The following is a 7,500-nucleotide window of genomic DNA, read 5'->3' on the forward strand; positions in this document are numbered from 1 at the left end:
TACACACATCCAGGGGCCACACGGGCGTCCTCTGCTCTGTGGGACCGGTCCTGTGGGGGAAGAAGTGTGGCTGTTCGCTCTCTGCTCCTGTCTCCAGCCGGCCCAGGTTTGCTCCAGCATTGTTCACCCCTCTGCTCTCCTTGTTCTAATACTCCGCGCCCCAGTGCCCTTGCCTGTGCGGGAAGGTCACTCAGACCCTCCTCTGTCCCCCCGCAAGCGGGAAACAAATCTCCCATGTGAAAGGTGCCCTCCCTGTCCCAGGAGGTGAAGAGGCACCCTTATGACCAGCGATGGGAGATTTAGGGCCGGGAAGGCTGTATAGACAACCCTTGTTACTTTCTACTAATTTACTCCCCAGCCCAAATCTGTTTAGAATCCCTCACTACCACCGGAAGCTCCCAAAGTTAAGCTTTTCTGGTCTCGTCAATTCCTCACGGATCCGTTGTCTCTTTGTCTAAAAAGCAGAAAAACTGCCCGCCTCGGTCATTTCTCTGGGTCTTAATTTCATTCGCGGGCCACTGCGAGCACGTAATAAAACGCTGGTTTTCTGTCCTGTCGATCTGTCTCACATAAATTTAATTATTACTCCAGGGGCAAGACCTCGAAGGATAGAGAAGGATGCTTCCGTCCTTCCCAGACCACCTTCTTGGCTGCGGCAGGTTATGGACGCATCCATCAGAGACCATCCGTAGGGCGGCCGAAGCCATTGGACGAGGGACCAAGGCAGAGTGTGTAGGATGAGGAACCAAATGAGCCTCCGACAGCCCTGGGAAGGGAGAGGAGGAAAAGAGGCGGCAAAGCGTGTGGGGGTGGGAGGTCCAAAGGGGCGGGAAGAAGATATGAGCTCCAGAAGTCCGGGGGCGTGAGCTCCAGGAAGGAGGGCCAGCCATGGCAAAGAAGGCAGGCCACTCCTGACTGCCCCACAGAAGTGTGCGGCGATGTGGGGCCGCTGGGAACCCCGAGGAGAGCTGGAGCCCAGGAAGGTGACGCAGCAAGTGTAGACAAGATGGCGAGAGACTGGGAGCTGCACAAGAACGTGAGGCAGAGGGAGCTTTCTTCTATTTCAAAAATGGGGAAGATGGGAGCAAATTTAAATGCTGCTGGAAGGTTCCAGCAGAGACGGATAAAGGGGAAGGACGTGGGGGCGATTCCCAGGAAGAGTCCTGCGGAGGCTGGGTAGGCATTTCCTGTAATTACCCAGAGGCCACCTGTAGGGTAGAAAGGACTGGAGTCCTGGGTGGGCTGCAGGGCGTCGCCCTCAGGCAGTTCCGGTTTTTGCCCGAGGAGGAGGAGGAGGAGGAGGAGGAGGAGGAGGAGGAGGAGGAGGAGTGGTTCAAGGGAGGGAGGGGCTGGTTCGAAGAGACTGCAGTCTGGGTTTCAGTGTGGACGGCCTGGCTGAGGTTTCTGCCAGGATCCCGCAGGGGCCTCGGGCCGTGTGACTATTGTGAGCCACACCCTGGGCCTGCGGGGAAGAGAAGGCCCGCCCTCTGAGGCATCTAGAACTGGCCTCTTCTGGGACAAAGTGGCAAGGAAGTCCCGGACCCTGACTAGTGGTTGAAGGGGGCCCTGGGGCCCAAGCAGGGCGGAAGGAAGTAGGGCTGGGGCGGGGGGGGGGGGGGGTGGGGGGGGAGTGCAGCAGGGAAGGTGAGGGGCCGCCTCTCCTGGAGGTCGGCTCCACCCCGGCGAGGTCATCGTTCCGCCCACTGATGGAAACCAAGCAGTCACAAATTTGTTACTGGCGGTGGCACCTGGTGTGGAAGAGGCCACGGGAAGCTTTATGAATGTGTGGTTTCAGAGGGAGACAGCAGCTGCAGATGATGACAACGTCTGTGCCGTGGCCCCAGGATTGGGTGGCTGCGGTGGTGTGGAGTGAGTCACTGGGGCCGGCGAGGCCGGGGCGCAGAGAGGCCGGGGTTTGGATGGGTCATGTTTGTGGAGGACGAAGTTGCTTAAGCCAGTGGCACACCTGCCATGTGAAGGTGGGCCGTGTGGCTGGGGCCTGAGGTCCTGGGGAGCGAAGGCAGTTGCCCGGGAGGGCGGGACACGGCCGTGGCACACCTGTGGCACACCGGCGCGCCGGGCTGGCTAGCGTCCCCCCGCATCCTGTCCTTTCTGGGACCACAGAATACACCCTTGTTTGGAAATTTGGTCCTTGTGCAGGTGACTGGTCAAGATGAGCTCATCTTGGACCTACTGGAGTAGGTTTGGCTCTTAATCCAACAGGCCCGATGTCCTTAGAAGGAGAGGGGAGCCACAGAGGAGACACGGGAGAAGGCCACGAAGCCGCAGAGGCGGAGGTCACAGGGATGCGGCTCCCAGCCCCAGGGAGGCCGAGAGCTGCCAGGAGCAGGAGGGGCAAGGAGAGTCCTGCCCCCAGAGGCTGCGGAGGCGCAAGCGTGCCCACACCTTGACCGTGGGCCCATCCTGGCCGGCGGGCCTGGGAGGGGTTGGAGGTCTCTGCTGAGTCCCCCCCCCCCCCCCCCCCCCCCCCCCCCGTGCGGAGCTTTCCCAGCTGCAGGGGGCTGGCAGGAGGGGAGGCACCCCCACTCGGGGTGGGGGGGTGGCTACAGGGCAGGGGTCCCGGGAGAGCGGGCTGGCACGGGTGGGATTCCCGCGGGGGACGGTCCGGAGGAGGAAGCACAGCCGGGTGGCGGGGACGGAGGCGTGTGCGGGGCGTGTGCGAGCTCGCGAGCTCATCCCGTCGTGCCTCACGGCTCTGTTTTCTGTTTTCCTTGGTTACCGTCCAAAATGCAAACGCCCGATATCACCTCTGTTGTTTAGTCCTCGCACACACCTGCCAGACCGTCATCGGGGACGTCAAGTGAAACAACGGGGTCCCGAATGAAACTTGCTCAGAGCTACCGCACACTGTGAGTGGCAGAGCGGGGTTCAAATCCAGGTCCTTCCGAGTCGCAAGTGGCTGCTCCCCCGACCCCTCGACCTGCCCCTCCACCTCCAGCCCCCTCCCCTTTCCCCCCCCCCGCCCCCCACCGCTGTCATTCACAACCCCTCTCGGGGCCTCTGCTGTATATGCCGTGCTGGGCACACCGGGGACTCAGCCCCTGCATGTGACCTGGAGGAACCCACAGGAGAGAACGGCATTGTGTGAGTTTCCCAGGGGCCGCGGTGGCAGGTTGTCCCCAACTTAGTGGCTTCAGATTACAGAGATGTGTTATCTTAGCGTTCTGGAGGTCGGACACGGGAAATGGGTGTCAGTGAGTGGAAATCAAGGTGTCCCCACGTGCGGCTCCTTCCGGAGGCTCCACGGGAGAATCCATTTCCCTGCCTTTCCCACTTCTGGAGACCACCTACTGTTCTTGGCTCTCCGCCCCTTCCAAGTGTCAGTCCAGCCTCTGCCTCCTGCCTTACGTTTCCTTGTCTGACTCTGCTCCCCCAGCCTCAGTCACGTCTCGGGACCCTCGCACCCACATAGGACCCACCGGACGATCGCCCAGTCTCAAGACCTCCAAGATCCTTAATGACATGTGCAAAGGCCCGTTGCCGTGGAAGGTGACACAGGCTCTGGGGTTGGAATGTGAACAGAAGGGTAGAGGCTGTTGCTCCCCGTGCCCGAGGGGAGGACAGAGTTTCCAGGCACCGCGGCAGGCTTTCTCACAGAGTTTCACGCAGAATGCTAGGGAACAGAGGTGCGACGATGAGAAAAAGCTCCTCAGGAGGTGGGATGTTTGCACTGGGTCTGGAAGGACGAGTCTGTGCTGAGGAGAAGCAGAAACACGGCAGGAGGCAGATGGAATAACGCACAGTGGTGCTACGTGCCAGAACTTTCCGGGCAGGGCTGAGCGTGCTGGGAGCGCTCCTGGAGAATTTGGGAGAGAGGAGCTGGGCCACGTCCTGCGGGAGGGACAGGCTGAGAAGCTTGGCCTTTATCCTGTGGGTTCGTGTCTCCAAACCTTGTTCGGTCGTGCGTTCCTTTTGGCTGAGCCGATCTTAGCTTGCACCCCGAAGTATATTGGTGTGTTTATGAATTACACGGGCATCGCTGTGCTGATATCTAGTGTATGTCGTAACACGCGTAAGGCAGAGAAACCTAACAGAGCGCCTGAACCTTGGCTGGCTGCCTGGCCACCAGGTAGAGACCGCAGTTCTCAGGCTCCCTTCCAGCAAGGTGTGGTCCCGTGCCTGAACTTGGGCTGATAGGATGTGCACGGACGTGCCACGGGCAACTCCCGGCCCGTGTCTCTAAACACAAACCGTTTTCCTGGATTCTCTTTGTTCCTGCAGCTGGGAACATAGAGAAGTGAGCCAGCTTCTACTATGCGGGCAAGATGATACAGGGCCGTAGGGCCCTGGGGTGACCCGGGAAGTCAACCCACTCACCTCCAGGTGGCTGGGGGAGACAGGGCTCAGCTCCCGTCTGAGTCACCTTGTTTTTGGACTCCTATATAGCGGTTCTGTTTACCCCTAATACACCTGAGGGGTTCACGTTTAAGCTCAAGCTGTTTTATTTTGTCTTATTTTATTTTATTTTATTTTGAGAGAGAGAGAGCAAGGGAGAAGGGCAAAGAGAAAGAGAAAGAAAGAGAGAGAGAGCGAATATCCCAAGCAGGCTCTGTGCTCAGCACGGAGCCCAGTGTGGGACCCCAGCCCATGACCCTGGGATCTAGACCTGAGCTGAAATTAAGAGTCGGACGTTCAACGGACTGAGGCCCCCCGGGCGCCCTAGTTTTTTTGTTTTGTATTTTTCATACTTCTCCCTGATAGACAACAAGGCTGTGCATGCAAGAAAATATTTTCATGGTCACTTCCCCTTCCTCATAGAGAATTATAAAGGTTTTGTTAGAATTACATAGAGCGTAAGCCGTATCTCTGTTAAGACGGCCTCTAGGCCAGCTCTGGGCTTCGGTGGGGAAGCGGGCCACAGAGTGACGGTGGCTTGAGTTGGTAGGATGGGAGGGGGCTTTGGTCTGGGGGTTCTGGGGTGGAGAGTGGTGGCTGGCCGTGCCTTCTGTCACCTCAGTCCCCGGGACGAAGGGTGCCTTGCTGGCAAGGGCTGAGCCCCGCTGGGATGGGCCCTGTGGCCTGGAGAGTCTGACTGAGCACAGAGTCCACGTCCCCCCTGCGTGGCCCTTCAGGCCCGGGACCTGTCAGGGAGAAACAGCTTATCAAGCAGCTCATCGTGTCTTGTACTTGGCTGAGCCCAGGAGATGGGGGTGGGGACAGAGAAGCCAGTTCTCAGAACAGAAGGTGGAAAGCCCTGGCTGGACCTGGCTGGAAAGACCTTCAGAAGGGAGCCGAGGGCTGTAGGCTGGGGCCAGTGGCTCCTGCAGGACTGGGGGATGTTTGTCACTTCCCCTGGTTTGTTGGTTTTTATCCCTTGTCAGCTTCCCTGCGGTTGTTGGCAACAAAACTTTCGAGACGAAAAAGGGGCATTCGTTGTGTGCCCTTGTTCAAGGTTGACAGGAGACAGGGAGGGAGAGGAAACCACTGCTGTTTGGCAACCAGGCTTGGGGTGGGGTGGAGGGACCTGGGGACAGGACCCTAAGGGACAAAGTGCGTGATGGCAGCAGAGAGAGGGCAGAGGGCTGGGATCCCAGACCCGGCAGTTGCCTGAAGGCACAGGTGCCTGGAACCCCTCAGAGACGGCTGACGGGCAGAGATTGTGGCATGTGCACGCAGAGCGGTATAGCTTGGCCGCAAACGAGAACGAAGCGCGTCCACTGGGACAGCGTGAGTGGACTTCGAGGGCACTGTGCACGACAGAAGCCAGTCTCAGAGACACTAGCACTGTGCACGTCACTCCGTCACAGGTCCCTAGAGGCGCCGAGTTCACAGGGACGGAAAGCAGAAGGGTGGGCACTGGGGGTGGGGGGAGGGGGACGGGGGTTAGTGTTGAACGGGGACAGAGTTACAATCCGGGATGACGGAAAGTTCTGGAGATGGGCGGCAGTGGTGGTTATACAAGTGAGTGTACAGATAACCGCACAATGGTGTCCTTACAACGGTTAAGGTGGTAAATCGCATGTTTTGTGGATTTTGCCCCAACTAAAAACTGTGAGAGAGGGGCGCCTGGGTGGCTCAGTCGGTTGGGCGTCCGACTTCGGCTCAGGTCACGATCTCACGGTCTGTGGGTTCGAGCCCCGCGTCGGGCTCTGGGCTGACAGCTCGGAGCCTGGAGCTGCTTGGGATTCTGTGTCTCCCTCTCTCTCTCTGCCCCTCCCCTGCTCATGCTCTGTCACTCTCTCTCTCTCTCAGATAAATAAACACTAAAAAAAAAAAAAATTAAAAAACAAACAAACAAAAAAACTGTGAGAGGAAAGACGGAAAGACGTAGAAATGACCGTGGCCTGGTTCTCCCGTGTGCGCGTGGTCACGTCGGGCCTGTGTCCCGCGGCCTCGGGCTGGCGAGCCAAAGCAGAGAAGAGAGAGACCCGGGAGGAAGAGGGGCCTGTCGCCTGGTGCCACGCCGTCCGTGTCCTCCGCAGCCGGGGACCACAGCAGCGTCAGAGATGACAGAGGGCCTTTGTCAGGCTTCTTTCTCTCTTTCAAGTGTCTTTTCTGAATATTCACTGTCCTTTCCCCCACGCGCTCCCCACACTTGACTTCTAGTGTCACTTATCTCTGCACACTGAATAGTCACAGTTGCTAAAAGGCGCAAGCTGTGTGACAAGAACGTTCTTGGATGACCTGGGGTTTCCGCGGCTCCCTCGGGTCGTCCGCTAGGTTGGGCTCTTTCAGGAAGATTCCTCTGGGGTCGTCGTCATCCTCTGCCCCCTGGACCCATCTCTGCCCTGCCCGGCCACCGCCTGGCCGCTGCGTGTCCTGTGCCCGCTGTGGGAGACTGCTTTGGGGAGGAGGGCTTGCCCTCCGGAGGCCCCTCCAGCCCCCCTCTCAGCTGCATCGACCCCACGGTGGGCATGACGTTCCCCTTGGTTCGTCTGTAGACACCCGGCTGTGCCTGATTTGTTCCCTTCCCCGTGGCCTCCTCCCTAAGTAGTCCTCACCAAGTCTTTCCTTAACAATCCGGGGGAGTTTGATCTCCCACTTGGGCCTGGTGGAATCACTCCTCTTGTGCTTCTCCCAGCAAGAAACTTCCAGAAATTTCTGAGGACAGCAAGCCCGGTGGCCATTCACGAGGTTATCGGAAAGACACCGAAGGTTCTGAAAATGCCCCCAGGGCCTAGTGGCGTTGCCGCTGCTGTGGGAGTGCGGGCTTCCCTGGAGAGAGCCGGGCGACACGGCCACTGCATTCAGTATAGCTAGGGGCCGTCGCCGTGAGTGAGGGGCTTAGGACGCACTGAATCTGAGCCATCCACGGATATTGGGAAAACTCTGGGCCTGATAAAAGCCGCATTTGTCTTGTTACTGCGCTGGTATTAGCAGGTACGATGGGATTGTGGAGAGTAGAAATGATAGAAATCAAGGTACCAGTGGGGCCACGCTAGCTCCAAAGACTTTTAGTGGAGAATCTGTCCTTGCCTGTCTGGGTTCTGGCCAGCCACCTCTCGCAGCCCCCTCCCTCCAGTCTCTGTCCTGGTCGTC

At 58.7% G+C, this 7,500-nt stretch overlaps 1 long non-coding RNA gene across 1 annotated transcript; it reads left to right on the forward strand.

Moving 5' to 3' along the window:
* Positions 1–847: 847 nt before the first annotated feature.
* LOC128314620 (uncharacterized) lies at positions 848–5,808 on the forward strand. The gene is made up of 3 exons (XR_008296482.1): positions 848–1,176; positions 2,782–2,870; positions 3,398–5,808. It is a non-coding gene; the product is annotated as an uncharacterized LOC128314620 (long non-coding RNA).
* The last annotated feature ends 1,692 nt before the right edge of the window (positions 5,809–7,500 follow it).

The sequence above is a fragment of the Acinonyx jubatus genome, chromosome A2 (assembly GCF_027475565.1).
Source record: "Acinonyx jubatus isolate Ajub_Pintada_27869175 chromosome A2, VMU_Ajub_asm_v1.0, whole genome shotgun sequence".
Taxonomy (NCBI): Eukaryota; Metazoa; Chordata; class Mammalia; order Carnivora; family Felidae; genus Acinonyx; species Acinonyx jubatus.